The 14,609-nt window shown below is 58.0% G+C and overlaps 1 long non-coding RNA gene across 3 annotated transcripts; it reads right to left on the reverse strand.

Annotated features, from left to right (window-relative positions):
* Positions 1-935: 935 nt before the first annotated feature.
* LOC140603940 (uncharacterized) lies at positions 936-14,402 on the reverse strand. 3 transcript variants are annotated; one of them, XR_012006945.1, is made up of 5 exons: positions 7,078-11,599; positions 5,616-6,206; positions 5,454-5,509; positions 4,051-5,331; positions 936-2,378 (listed from the first exon to the last, which is right to left on the reverse strand). It is a non-coding gene; the product is annotated as an uncharacterized lncRNA (long non-coding RNA). The 3 variants fall into 3 exon arrangements; XR_012006944.1 differs by lacking the exon at positions 936-2,378 and adding an exon at positions 11,617-14,402 and having other exon boundaries at positions 2,423-5,331; positions 7,078-7,220; XR_012006943.1 differs by lacking the exon at positions 936-2,378 and having other exon boundaries at positions 2,423-5,331.
* Between the last annotated feature and the right edge of the window lie 207 nt (positions 14,403-14,609).

Below are 14,609 nucleotides of genomic sequence, written 5' to 3' on the forward strand. Positions count from 1 at the left end.
CTCAGCAGGGTCTGCACCAGCCTGGCTCTAGGTCCTTACACCTGCCTTCCATGGCACACGTACCCCCAATCTCCAACTACTTGTCATTTCCCCTGTGGGCTCAGGTGGACTTGGCTGCTCCTTGGTGTCCCAGGACCTTTGCAGGTTCAGGACAACCCTGGGCCCTGGCTCACCTCTGGAGGCCACTGGAGTTAAGCTGCATCTCAGGTAAGATGCCCTGGGATTCCCAGCCTGGAGCAAGACCTCCCTTTCACTGTGCTTGTGAGTTTTCCTGCTGGATTTGAGCCTCACCTCATAACCTGGGCCGTCCGGGCAGGCCTGTCACCATCTATGGCCTGAATCTCCCCATGCGGGGGCCCCGGCACATGGGGGCATCAAGAGTGTCTGGTTCCCTGAGCTCTGGGCCAGCTGGAAAGCACATGCAGAGGGGAAATGGCCACGGGTGCAAAGGGTCAGAGGTCCTCCTGCAGAGCTGCATTTAGCTAGGAAGTGTGTGTGCGATTGGGTCAGGGGCCACCGTGCTTCCCTCTCCATGAAGATGGGAGCCTCTGGAACTGGGGGCTCTGCTCCCTCCTTTGGACAGGGGAACAGGGGTCGCAGGACCTCAGGGTAGCGTCTCAACTGGAAATCAGAACTTTTGTTGAATAAATGGGCAAATGAGTCACTAAAGAATTAGTGAGAGGAGCGGACAGGGAGAGTGGTGACAAGCGTTTAGCAAGGCTGGAGGCCCGGCCGGGGGCTCAGGGCCCTCAGCAGGGGCACCCGGTGGCGAGGGGACGGCCGCCCTCCGACCCGGCCCACGGGGGGCAAGTGCAGGGTGACGGGGGGGGGGGGGGGGGCGGTGAGTGTGCTAGTCGTGCACGAGTGCCGGAAGTTTAGCTGTCGACTCTCCAGGGGCCACTTCCCCGACACTCGAGGCTGGAAAACTCTAACCCTGGCGAGAGCCCACCTTCCCTTGTGGGGACGCCGGGGTGGCCCACCGCCCGTCCCCGTCCATGCTGGTCTTCCACCCACCTCCTTCACAAATAACTGAGTTTCTGATTCTGCTTTGCACCCCCATAGCTCTAACTATGAAACGGATTTGGGGACTCAGCGATCATAATCTCTCTCTTTTCGACGGCGGTCCTTGGTGCTGTGCGCAGGGCGCTACCCGGGGAGTCCCTGTCGGTAGTGGGTCTTGATGGCACCGACGGGCCTCGGCTGTCTCCGCCCGGACGTCCTGCGTGACGAGGGGGTCTCAGGAGATGCTTGCCAAGCGGCGCGGGGGCAGCACGGGTTTGTGGATCCAGGATGGAAAAGCGGCCGGTGAGGGTGGCCCAGTGTGGAGAGGGGACCCAAACATCCACAGGCCAAGGCCGCCGTGTGTGCCGTCTCGGGCCGTGCACTGGCTCACATGCCCACTTCACGTGCCGGGGAATCGACACGTCCAGTGGCCTCTGCAGGCTCCGGGCCCTTGTGGCCCCCACCCGCGGGTCGGCCCCGCTGAGCCTGGAGCACGGTGGCCAGTGTCCCCACTTTGCCCTCCGTGTCCAGATTTTCTCATTGAACAATAAATTATCCCGGGGGCCATTCTCCGACCAAACTAAATGGAAATACAAGGAAGGTAAAGTTGAACATCCCAAATATTTGAAAACTGGATGATCGCACTTCCATCAGTTCATCTGTCGAAGAAGAAGCCATCAGCACTCTTTAGTTCCTTGCACTGAACAGGAATAGAGATCAGTGCAAATTTACATTTTAACACGAGAGTGGCTTTTTGAGGAAAAGGTAAACTGAGGCCTCACAGGAAGGGGTGGGGGCTGAAATCAGTAAGCCGTGTGTTTAATCCTGCGCAGGCGTCCACGTGGCCAGGGCTCTGGGGCTTCGGATCCGGGAGCTGGGCACTTACTGGCCGAGCGGCTGCTCTGAATCTGCTCTGACGTAGTCGTGAGCTGTGTAAACCCGTCACTCACCGTCCGCTTACAAAGGGCGCTCCTTGGACTGCGTGTAAGTCACACTCCAGCAAAGTCCACTGAACTATCACAAGAGATTCTTTGCAAACCTCTATGGAATAAGGTAGAAAATTCAGAGGAAACGGAGTCTTTCCTGGTAAAAACACAGCTTACTCCATTTAACCCCAGAAGTCAAATTTCCAGGTTTCTTCTACAAAGCAAGCGCGACAAGGGCCTTGGGCTGGACCCGTTCTCCAGCTGATGCTGGTGATGACGCAGGGAGGGCGGTTCTAGTGTTTCTGTGCTTCGGTGCAACCTCAGAATATTGCAAACCCCAATCCGTGGCCCGTCGCCTGACACCCTGCGGGCGCGGGGGACCTGCTGCAGGAAGCCCCAGGCCCAAGGGAAGGGAGGAAGCAGCCTGGCCCGCTGCTTCCCGGCATCGTCCTGCAGGCGCGAGCAAGAGAAAACAATTGGAGGCCTGAGAATTAAAGAAAATACAATCCCATGTGCAGCCAACCTCGCAGTGTGTTTCAGAGACCCTAAGGGATCAATGTTAAAGCTAGAAAAATCAATAAAATCGTTGAGTAAGGCTGTAGAATATGAAATCAAAACAAGGTTGAGTGTCTGCTAAAACACTCACATGAAAACCCACAGCCTTTTATAAACAAGCAAGAGCCACCTAGAGGGCATAATGGGACAGAAAACCTCACGTACGATTGGGGGAAAGAAGACTTATCCTTGGAATTAAATCTGCCCCCAAATGTGCAAAATCTAAAGGACGAAAACTTAGTACGCTTCTGAGAGACACAACAGCAACCCCGAACAATTGTAAAGACACCTCTCGTTCTCAGACGTGACGACTCTAAACAGCATTGAAATGTCTGTTCTAACATAGATTTTTCAATTTAATGTTATTTCCATAACAATTATGACTGGTTTTCTTCCTAAACTGGACAAGTTGAAATATACATAAACAAAAACTTCTCAAGACCAGTTAGAAATACTCTGGGAAAAAGGAGAGTTGTGGGGACCTTGGGTGCTCAGTGGCTGAGCATCTGCCCCGGGGTCCTGGGATCGAGTCCTGCATTGGGTTCCCCGCATGGAGCCTGCTTCTCCCTCTGCCTGTGTCTTTGCCTCTCTCTCTGTGTCTATGTTTATTGTGAATAAATTTTTAAAAAATTAAAAAAAAATAAGTATGTCTTATTCCATCATTGAATAAAAGGTGAAAGTCAATATCTATATATTGTTTCTGATGTTATAGGGAATGCGAATGTTGCCCTCTTTCAATGCGCGGTAGGTTTTTTACAGACAATCGTTACCAGGTTAAGCTAATCCTCTTCTAGCCCTACTTATGAGAAGTTTTTCATGAATTTGTGTTAAATTTTTTTCAAAAGCTTTTTTCTTGAAATAATCAGGTGATTTTCCCATTTCATCTGTTCCTAAAGTGATACTCTTTTAATACATTTTCTAATTTCAAGCATTCTTTGCAATCCTGCATTAAACCTACCTTGGTCATCTTGAATTATTTTTTTAAGACTTTTTTATGCATTCATTTGCAAGAGAGAGAGAGAGGTCATCAGTAGTGGGGAGAGGCAGAGGCAGAGGGAGGAGCAGATTCCCTGTGGAGCAGGGAGCCCGATGTGGGACTCGATCCCTGGATCCCGGGACATGAGCCGAGGCCAGATGCTCAACCACTGAGCCTCCCAGGACACATCCTCACTGCGTTGTTCATTTCTTAAGTTCAAAGTTGGACCATTTTAGCTTCTCTTATTCTCTGTTGTAAGTGGTTAAGGATAGAAATCACCACTTCCTTGCAACTTCAAATTTTTGATATGTAGTTTTTTCTTTTCTTTTCTGGGGGTTTGCTTTTTACTTTTTAAAAAATATTTTATTTAAATTCAATTTGCCAACTTATAGTATAACCCCCGGTGCTCATCCCATCCAGTGTCCTCCTTAGTGCCCGTCATCCAGTCACCCCATCCCCCTTCCCTCCTCTCCTAGTTTTTTCATTAGTATGTGAAGATAGTTTTGCGTTGTCATTGTGATTTTATTTTTAATCCACAAATATATCAGAAGAAGAGCTTAAATTTACTAGCACAAATAAATTTGTACTTACTTGCTTGTATTAACACTTAGCTTAGGTGGGTGGTGACTGGAGAGTGTGGCCGTTGTGATAAACAAGACCCTTAGGGGAAATTCGGACCTTGAGGATGAAATTTACGTTTTCAAATGTAGTGTTTAAGGCTCCGCAGCAAATGCCCACTTGTTCCTGTCTTGAGATGCATTAATTTTGCCGAGGGCAGGGGGTGAGGAAGAGACACCGACCCTGTCATTTGTGAGACAGGAAGTTGGAAGACTAAACTGCGTTCCTCGAGAGTCCGGGGAAGACATCGACGGCCCCCGAGCCCCGGAAGCTGGTGACATGTCGAGGCTGTGCCCGTGGCGCGGGAGCGTTTGGGACCTTCCCACGGCGCTCGAGCGTGCTCACCACTGCCTGGGTGTCGAATCAACCCTGGGATCCATCCGTACCTAAGTTTATTCTTTGTTTCATCCCCAGAGAGCTGAAAGGACTCGGAGAGAGACGTTCGATGGATTGGGAAGCAGAGGCAGAGCTGGGGCAGGGTTCGCAGGAGCTGCCATGCGCGGGGCTCCCGAGGTGGGGCGGTGGAGGGCCAGGCCCCCAACACCTCTGGTGCAGACCCAGCGTGGAGGGCCGCGGAAGCGGGTTGTCAGACACTCCAGGCCTTGGAGGGAGACACGGACGGGGGAAGCAGCCAAAGGTGTGACATTCATGCGTGATGGAGGGGCGAACACAAGGCCCTCGTGGGCCCTTTGCGGGAATGCTGGGGACGGCCACCGGAGTCCAATGTGAGAAAACAGGGCAGGTGCACCCTCCTCCCACCTGTCAGTGAAGCCGAGCGAGGTCCCCAGGTGGCCAAGTTCCAACCCAGGGTCCTCACTGAGGAGACGGTGCCAAGAGGCAGGGCTCCGTCCTGACCCACACAGCACAGGCCTCGTGACATCACGGGTGGCCCATCTGAGCGACCAGAGGTCCACTGCGTCTTCTGTGCTTGTTTACCCTATGGACTGGCAGTTGGCAACAGTGATGTCACGCTGCACCCGCCTCGGCGACCTGGGTTGATCCGGAAGTCCCTTCAGGAAAATGAGTTGAGTTCGGTCCTGTAAGCCAGTGAGTGGACAGTCCACGGCCACGACCCATGTGAGAAATACAGTACAGGGCCCCGGGGGGCTCAGCGATCCAGCATCTGCCTTTGGCTCAGGGCGTGACCCTGGGTCCTGAGATCGAGTCCTGCCTCGGACTCCCCGCAGGAAGCCTGCTTCTCCCTCTGCCTGGGTCTCTGCCTCTCTCTGTGTCTCATGAATAAATACATAAAATCTTAAAAAAAAAAAAAAAAAGGATACCGTATGTGGGTGTACAGACACACACACAGGCACAAACTCACTGTCACCAGCACACAGTCACACACATGCAACCACGACACACACACTCACATGCACCTGGAAAGGACAGGGCAGCAGCTGACACAGCTCCTCCTGCCTCCCCCGGGGATGCCCTTGGAGAGAGAAAAATAAGGAGAATGGCAAAGGTACCAGGCACATTTCCTCGTCAACTTGTAACCAGTTGGTATCTCCTGGGGACAGAGAAAGAGGTGCTCTCACCTTGGCCTGCGTAGGCTCATCACAAATATACCAGGGTTCACAGGGCGCGGCCCCTGGCAAACCCCAGCATCTCCCAAGTGATTCCTGGGAGTTGAGGAGGAGCGTGTCTTATGATGGCAACACCTCTTCGGGAAGCGATGGCCTCGTGCACACTGGGGGCTTTCTCCCTACACGTGGCTCCCAGGGCGTGTGCGGTGTCGGAGGAGGGGCCGCGGGGGCACCCGGCTGGGCGGTCGCAGCTCCCTGTGCATCACTTGTGCGGGAGCCACGCTGCTTTCTTTCTAAGGACTGTGACTCTGGGGTGAGAGGAAGGAGCCAAGGCAAACCTGGGGCTCGGGTGCCAGGGCACCTGTCTCCCCGCCCTCCACGTGAGACCGTGAAAGCCTTGAGAAGAGGGTGGGCCTGGACCCCGGGGACTGGGGGGTGGTGGTGGGTGGGGGTGGGCAGCAGGGCCTGCGGGGTGAGGTGCTAGGAAACGGGGCTCATCCTTCGGCTGCGCAGGGAAGGCCCAGGAAGGAGCCAGGGCTTCGGGAGCAGCTGGGATAACGAGGAGAAGTCCGTTTCTCCGCTCGGGGGAAAGTCTTCTTTCTCCTGTGACCAATTAAACAGATGCTACAGTCACTTGGAAAGTCACTCAATTAAGAACATTGATTACACAGAAGCCGATGCTGAGGACCGAGCCAGGGAGGCGCGGAGCCCCAGAGGGCTGGGTCGGGGAGCTGGGCTGCCTCGGGGGCAGCAGGAGTCGGAGGACTTGTTTTTTGCGTGGGTTCTTAAACCAGCCCTGAGACGGCGGGTGCACCCCTCGTAGGTCCTGCGACAGGAAGCGACTACTTGGAGGGGGTCCTATGGCTGCGGGTCCCTGACCCACCCCAAGCGGATGCTTCCCAACATTTGACGGCCAACTTGCTGTCGCTGGCGCCCGACCCGCAAATGGTGCGCTCCTGCCACAGGGGGACGGACGGGGCACATGGCCTCCCGGGGGCGTGTGGCAGGCGCTGGGGCAGAGGCTTCCCCTTCTGGTCACTTGCCGGCCCCAGTCCTGGGGGCCGCGGTGGGAAGGGCCCGTGCTGACTGAAGGGGGGTGACGGGCAGAGGATGGAACATGGGGGCTAAAACCAGGTCGATTGCCCGCTACCTGCTAAGGAACGGGATGGAAGGTGGGGCCCCAGGCCGGCCAGCCCCAGGGCGCTGCTCACGTAGCATCACTGTCCGGGCATCAGGGGCCTGTGCGGGCCCATCGCCCCTCGGAGGGGCCCCATCTGGCTGCTTTCCCCCAGTTATGAGGAGGGGGAGTTAGAGGCAGGCAGACGTGGCTCCGTGTGCACCTGCCCGCCATCTAGCTGTGCCCCCAGCGGCGGCCCCTGGTCCCGGGGGGTTCACTTGCCGCCCCCGGGAGTAGTAGGGCCTGTTCCCTGCAGGGCCCACTTCACCCCTCTGTGTGGCTAGAACCTCTCTTTACCTGAAGCATCCCCTTCACATGCGGCTGGGACTTCTGTCTTTGCACTGCCACAACGTGGGAGACTCTCGGGTTTGCGGGAAGTCACAGCCCTCACCCAGGAACGCCGTGACCCCTGGGCCCGGTCGGCAGGAAGAGGCCAGAACCTGAACGGCCGTTGCAGACACGAGTGTGAGGATTCGCAGGGAGTGTGGTCCTGCGGTCCCCTCGGCAGAGGACACTGCCCCCCGCCTGCCGCCAGTGCCCTGGAGACCCCGCTGGCTGGGCCCGTGAGGCCGCTTGGGGGCCACCCACGGCTGCCTGCGCACTGCCACCCACCCAACCCCTGGAGCTGCCGCACCATCAGCCCCTCGGAGGCCTGGGAGGCCTGTCCCTACAGACTGCAGTCGAGGTGCCGGCCAGGCTGGGCTCCCCGCCAGGGCCCCGGGGATCCTCCAACCCGGCGCAGAATTCTTGTGGGGCTGAGGGCTTGTCGTAGGTGGGGGCCCAGCTGGCACGCCCTCTCTGCCCTACAGGACCCCCATTCCCTCTCCTGAGCAAGTCCTCCTCAGGCCTCAGTCTCCCTGCCCTCCTGCCCCGCTTGCCCACACCCGGGATCCAAGGGCCTCGGCTGCTCATCTGCAAATCCCTGCACAGCAGCACCTGAGTAAGTGCCAGCTCAGCAACAGGGACAAGAATCTTGGAGGGACTTGGGGGCGCCTGGCTGGCTCTGTCTGTGAAGCACATGACTCTCTCTTTTTTTTTCAGTACATGACTGTTGATCTCAGGGTTGTGAGTTCAAGCCCCACACTGGGTGCAGAGATTACTTAAAATCTTTAGAAAAAAAAAAGAATCTTAGTGGGGGGCTGTGAGTTCTGCACACCACCACCCCGACGGTGGAAGGCGTCAGATAATTCTGGGAGCAAAATGCTGACCACGTCTTGGGTGACGACAGAGGCCATGGACCCGAGACCAGAGAGGGAGCAGCTGCCAGCTTCCCCACTGGATGTGTGTCACCGTGCGTCGCTCGGCAGGTGGCAGGGCCCCAGGAGCCCCGACCTGATGGTGGCCTCTGAGGAGTCCCGGCCTGTGCGGTGTGGCCGGATCCTGCGGTTTCCTCCCAGCAGAGGCAGGTGCCAGAGTGTACGTCTGCTTCAGGACAGCAGGTGGGCAGCGAAGGCCGTGGGGACATAGCTGGCAGCGAATTTGCCCCAGGTTTACTCTGAGATCCGGGGGTTTTCTCGGTGAAAAACGAGGGAGGTGTGTATGCTCGGGGGCTGTTTGGGTTTTACAGCTCCGGCCGTCGCATTAGCACCACAGGGTAGTCGGGCAGGTGGGTCCCTGACGATGGGACAGTAAAGCATGTAAGTCCCTGGAGGCCGCAGGGGAAGAGCCCACCTGCCCCTCATGGACGCCCGCCCACCGAAGACCGCCACCGGCATCTCGGGGGCCAGCCTGGTACCTTGGCCGGAGCCCCGGGGGCCCCGGACGAGCCAGCAGGTGGGTGCCAATGAGGCCGCCCGGTGGGGAGAGACAGGGCTCCGGGTGGCAGGGCCACTGCAGGCAGGGCCCCTCTGCCCCAGCAGAAGCCCCGGAGCTAAGCGAGCCTGAGCAAGAGCTGGTGCTGTGCTGAGTCGCTCCTGGGCGACAAGCAACCGTGCAGAACACGATTCTCTGCCGGTTCGGCAACCCCGACGTGTCTCTTCTGACGCAGGCACGCCCATCACTGCCTGCAGGGGCCACAGGGGTCCAGGAGCACCCCAATCCCAGCAGGGCTCCCACGGACACCGGGGTGGAGGTGGGAGAGGGTGGCCGAGCCAGTTACTGGTATGAGCGGAGGATGAGGCAGGTGGGGGCCCGGGGGCACCTCCAGGATTGCGGGGGGTGGGGGGCGGTACACACCCCATACCTTGTCCCGGGCCCTGGTCCCCCAGGCCCTGATGTCCCTGCCGTGATGCTGAGGCAGGGGCCACGATCCTTGGGAGGGAGCAGCCTGCTGCATCCCCGAGCCCCCAGCACCCCAGTAACACCCTCCTACCTCTCCCTGAGGTGGTGGCCAGGGAGGATAGGAGTCCCGCCGCCTCGCAGCACCCCGGAGTCACCCTAGAGCGCAAGGGAGACAGCACGTCCTCGGTGCCCCTGCTGGCTGCCCACCCTCCCTGGCGGTACTGACCATCTGCTTATTTTTGCAGATGACCTGCGTGCCCTCGGGGCGGCCTCCAGTGGCCTGGCAGCTGCCTGGGGGAGGTGGGCCGGGTTGCTGCCTCCCCTGCAGTGTGGGAGCAAATCCCGTCCCCCGAGTGTGCCAGCTGCGGGTGTGGATGAACTCCGAGGATGCACGGCTTCGGTGGCCCGATGGCACGGACAGGCCCCCCCTCCTGCCGCTGCAGGGACGGCCGGGCCTGTGCGGGAGCCTCTGGCAGGCGAGGCCAGGGGTAGAGCACGCCCAACTCGGTTTACCCTCACGGACAACACAGCTTTGGAAGTATGCCAGCTTCCCAAACTGAGCTGACTCCACCATATTCGATGGCAGAAACACGTGTGCTGACCCCGTCCTGCCGGAAGTCCTGTGGGGTTTTAGGATGTGGTGTTGAGGCTACTGAGTCCAGCGAAAATGACCCTAGAAGCTCCTCATGACCAAGAGGACCTTGGCTGGAAATTAGCGGGGGAGGCCACCAGGGGCCATCAGCAAATGGTCACCCCATCGGCACCCTGAGGAGGGGGCTTGCCTCCTTCCCCACCCAGGAGGGCGTGCAGGGCGCTCTAACCTCTGGGACCCCTGATGCCTCTAACGGTCAGTGGCCGGGCAGGGGTCGGGGCAGGAGGTCTCGTAGGAGACTACAGCAAGGCTGAGTCACGGGAGGACGTTGCTGGTCAGCGTGGGCCACAACCTAAACAGAAGCCGGACTCTGTTACGGCTCAGCCGGCTGGGCCGAGCATGGCCCCTCCCCGCGAAGGGCAGGTGTCACCGTCCACCATTGCATAATGACAGCTGGAAGCCTGAACCTGCAAACATCTGTGCTGCTGAATGACCACCTCTCGGCAGCTCCCACATCCTGGGAGCTGGAACGTGAGCGAAGATCACTCCTGCCACGAAGGAACAGGAAATGATGCTGTACTTTCAAGTGTCATGTAGCAGACATCATTTTCATTCCTCTGCCACAGGCGTGTGGAATAACAAAGGGCTTATAAATATACTGATAGAATTAAATTAAAAAGAAAAAAAAGCAGGCAGATGCCAACCATGATGCCAGGAGGAGAAAACGTTCAGGGTGGTGTTGAGGCAGAGGACGTAGTGGGATGGAGGGGGGGGGGGGCAGACCTGGCCTGAGCCCCAGCCCCGCTCCCTCCCCTGTGCCCGCAGGAAGGAACCAGTCCCTTTGCTCCCCTCTGGCTTCTCAGGGACTCCCCAAACCGCCTCTCTGAACCAGCCTTCCCAACCGGAGCTGGAACAGAACAATGCCCACACGCTCACACCGTCAGTGATAGTGGCAGGAACTCTCCCCTACTAAATATTCCATTTCTCACTGGAAGTTCTGATCATCTTTGGGCAACTGTTACAAAACAGAGGAATCTCTTGAAGTGTCCCCTCCTGGCCACGGAAGAAAGTAACATCTAGCTGCTCGAGGCTCCAACCAAGGGGCAGGCAATGGGGGGCCTGCACGAACCCCGAACCCTCCATCCCGGTCTTGAGCCCCGATCACCTAAGGCAATGTTTCCAACGACCCTCCTAGGCCGCAAATAGAGTCAGTTCTCATTATCCGAGATGGTTTTGTTCCACGGCGTCACGGCAAACACTGACTTAGCCAACGCTCAACACTGCTCTGAGGGGAAGCGCAGAGTTAGGCTCCCCGCAAGCCCCTGGCTGCGTGTTTTCATCAACCAACCAACAAGTAAATCTGTGCAAACCCCGCACCTAGTATAGAGAACTCCTACAACTCAAAAGCAAAAAAAACCAAATCATCCAGTTACAGACATTTTCCCAAAACTAAGCAAATAGCTAACAGCTACTACATGAAAAGGTGCCCAGTACCCCCGTCATCAGGGAAATGAAATGCAAATGAAAACCCAGTGAGACACCACCTCACACCTGTCAGGTTGGCTAGTACCAAAAAGACAAGAGCTAATAAGTGTTGGCGAGAGAGCGTGTGGAGAAGGGGGAGCCTCGTGCGTTGTTGGTGGGAATGTAAACTGCTGCAGCCGCTGTGGAGAACAGTATGCACGGTGCCCCCCAAAATTAAATACAGAACTACCGTATGATCCACCGATTCCGTCTGGGTACACATCCACAGAAATGAGAAGAGGACCGTGAAGAGGTGGCTGTACCCATGAGGGAGTACGCACAACAGCCAAGACGTGGAAAGAAGCTAAGTGTCTTTGGATGGACGGACAGATGGATGGATGGAGGGATGGGTGGGCAGATGGACAGATGGGTGGACACACAGACAGGCAGATGGACAGACAGATGTTAGGTGACACACACACACAGATGACACAGAGCTTCATTGTCCCATCAGACACAACAGTGTATGGTAGGTGCTTCCGTCATTTGTTGGGACTCACCTTCCCAGTCTCGTGCTCCCAGCCTTCGTCCGTGCTGTTTCGTGACCAGCTCACTCACTGCAGCTGCTACCGAGCCCTCCGCCCCGTGACTGCACACCTCTCATTAACCCACGATGGTCGTTTTGGCTGCTTTCAGACAGTGCAGCCATACACATCCTCACACACGTCTCCTGTATACGCATGTGACACGTTTCACTGGATGGTGTGCCAGGGAGAGACTGCTTGGTCATGGGGAACAAACTATCAGAGAGCACCCCACACCCCACCTGTTCCACCAGGTGGCTGTACCATGGCGGGGCCAAGGTGCAGGGTGCGAGAGGCCCTGGCGTTGCACGTGGTCTCCATGACGTGGCCTCATCGGACTTGTGAACGTTTGCTAACCTACGGGTACGGCTGACTCTGCTCGTGACTCGCATTTCCCTGGTAACTAGCGAATGTGGACACTCCGCTGCCGCGTGCACGCTCCATGACACACTGCGCATTCCCCCGCAGGTTCCGGGGGGTCCCCTGGGCTCTACTAAACCTCCACAGAGTAGGCATGAGTCTTGGCTTGAGCAGGAGGGCTCAAGGAAACCCAGAGGATTTGAAGGCATGGTAACCATGGTGATCACTGCATGGGACACTCTCCAAGGAATGATCTCATTTCTGATCAGCTAATCTTTAGGTCTGTCCAGCTACGCTCCTAGGTAGACCAGCTCTCCCCGCCAAGGCCTCCCCGGATCAGGACCCCCCATCGTGTTGCCTCAGGAAGATGAACGCTTGTCTTTCTGACCCTCTGTGCGTCTCCTTGCCCAACTGGGCCCACGTGTTGCCTGGTCCCAGGTTAGGGGACAAAGGCCAGTGCTCTACAGGGGTTGGATCAGGGGCCCCAGGTTTTCCCTTCAGAACAGGAGACTTGGGGAGACAGTCAGTTGAAGGAAGCCGGGGCCAAGGGCAGTGCTAACTCTGGGGGCTCCAGCCTTCACAGCTGCGTGGACATGCACCTCCCCGCCAGCCCCCTCCTCAGTAACCCAGGACTCAAGACTTACCCAACTGCTGTTCTCCACCCCTCACTCATTCATCTTTTATTTCACTTGTTCATTCATTCAGCAAAATTGCCAACTGCCCGCCAGGCAGCTGGCCTGGGAGGCGAGTTCCGGGGGTCTCTGTCCAGGGAAGGCCCGGGGTTCTCGGCTCCAGATGAGCAACCTCCCAACAACCTCCCCACCTGGGAGGAAGGGGTGAGGGAGGCGGGGTGGAGCCTGACCCTGACACCCTGCCCACCTCAACCCCCGCCCCCCACACGAGCCAGACAGCTCCCAGGGCAGAGCAGCCCCCAGCCTCGCTTCTGCCTCCAGACCCTCCCACACAGTCACTGAGTCGCCTGACCGGACAGACAATCGACAGGTCTTTCCAAACCCTCCCCCAGCCCTCGCCCAGCGGACACTCCCGGGCTGCTCCCAGCCAACCGACCAGCGCCTGGAGAGTGTGAGACAGGGGGACTTGGGGGGAGGTAAAGGGGGGAGACGTGCCTCCAGCCTGGGGATTCTGGAAGGGCAGGAAAGGCAGGTGATACGACACCACCTTGGCCACAGTCTCTCTGCCTCGTCTCTACACAAGGACCCATCCTCTGTCTCTCCATCCTCCAGGATGTCCCTCTTGGTGTCCCGTGCTCACCCCATACAGCCCTGAGCTTGTCACCGGTTCCACCCACCCCAAACTGCTCCTCACCTGTGCCTTCACCAGGGCGACCCTCCGCCAGGCCACCAGCCCTCACCACCACCCAGCCGTGCTCTCCCAGCATCCTGAGTTCTCCTGCCCTTGACAGGCACCAGCCACCCTGTCGCATGCCCCAGGCCCCGACCCTCCAGGCCCTCCCTCGCCTCCACCTAGTGACCCACTGCTCCTTCTGAGAGCCTGGATGTCTCGCACATCCCTGCGGGGACCGGGATGCACCAGATCCTGTGGCTCAGCAAGGCCAGTCAGGGCACTTGCTCCCCAGATCACCTGCTGGGAGACGCACGGGACAGTGAAGCAGCCCCAACACGCAGGGAGTAGAGCCTGAGAACCCGAGCTGGACAGTGAGAGGATGGGAAGCCCCTCTGCACCATTGTGGACAGACCTGCATCTCCCGGTTCCTGCAGACACCCTGAGTACAGGGGCCCCGGCCGGGTGGTGGTGGGGCTAGGGCGGGAGGCGCTCTTCTCACTTCACCCGACGGGAATGTGGCGCCAGTCTTTGAACAGTTAAAAGAAAATGGAGAAGTCCCTCAGCTACTTCCCAGACCTGGGGTCCCTGCACCCCTGCCCCAGCAGCCCCCTCCAGAAGCCCAGGGGGGGAAGAAGGTCTGGCCTCTCCTGGTACCCTCACCTGCCTGCCCAGTGCTCCATCCCCAGGACCTGGAGCCTAGGACTTAGCTTCTAGAAAGTGGAAAATGAATCCATAGCACATAAAATCATGAGCTTGCTCTTCCCATCTCTCCTGGTGGCCACCCTCTGCTTGCCATGGGCTGTGAGCGGTGCAGATTCTGGATCCCAGACCGCACCCTCTGAGTCGGGATCCGGGTGCAGGGCCTGGGCCTATGCACTCAAGCCCTCATCTGCTGGGACCTCCCAGCCACCGAGGAGCTAGCAGGGAGCAGCGACTCCCTCACTTGCGTCAGGGAAACGTCCACTTTCCTGCAAAACTCAAGGGCCTGTGGGTCTCTAGCGTGTGGATGTTGGGTGAAGGTGGGAGATCCCTGAGGCATCCACGTACATGTCCTTTCTATAGAACCTGAGGAAGCCGGGTGCCGGGAGGACCTTTGTCCAGCTCGGCTCCACCCACCTGCCGTTACCATGACCTGCGTCGTGTGCAGGGCCCCCCCCCCCCCGCCCCACAAGGAGGAGATGGAAGCAGCTGGGGCTGAGGGAGTGGGGGGCAGGGCTGGAGGTGTGGAGAGACGCCAGACACAGATGGGATCAGACAGGGGCATCCCGGAGGGCTGGGGACACAAGCCCCGGGGAAGGGGGGAG

This window comes from Canis lupus, chromosome 14 (genome assembly GCF_048164855.1).
Source record: "Canis lupus baileyi chromosome 14, mCanLup2.hap1, whole genome shotgun sequence".
NCBI lineage: Eukaryota > Metazoa > Chordata > Mammalia > Carnivora > Canidae > Canis > Canis lupus.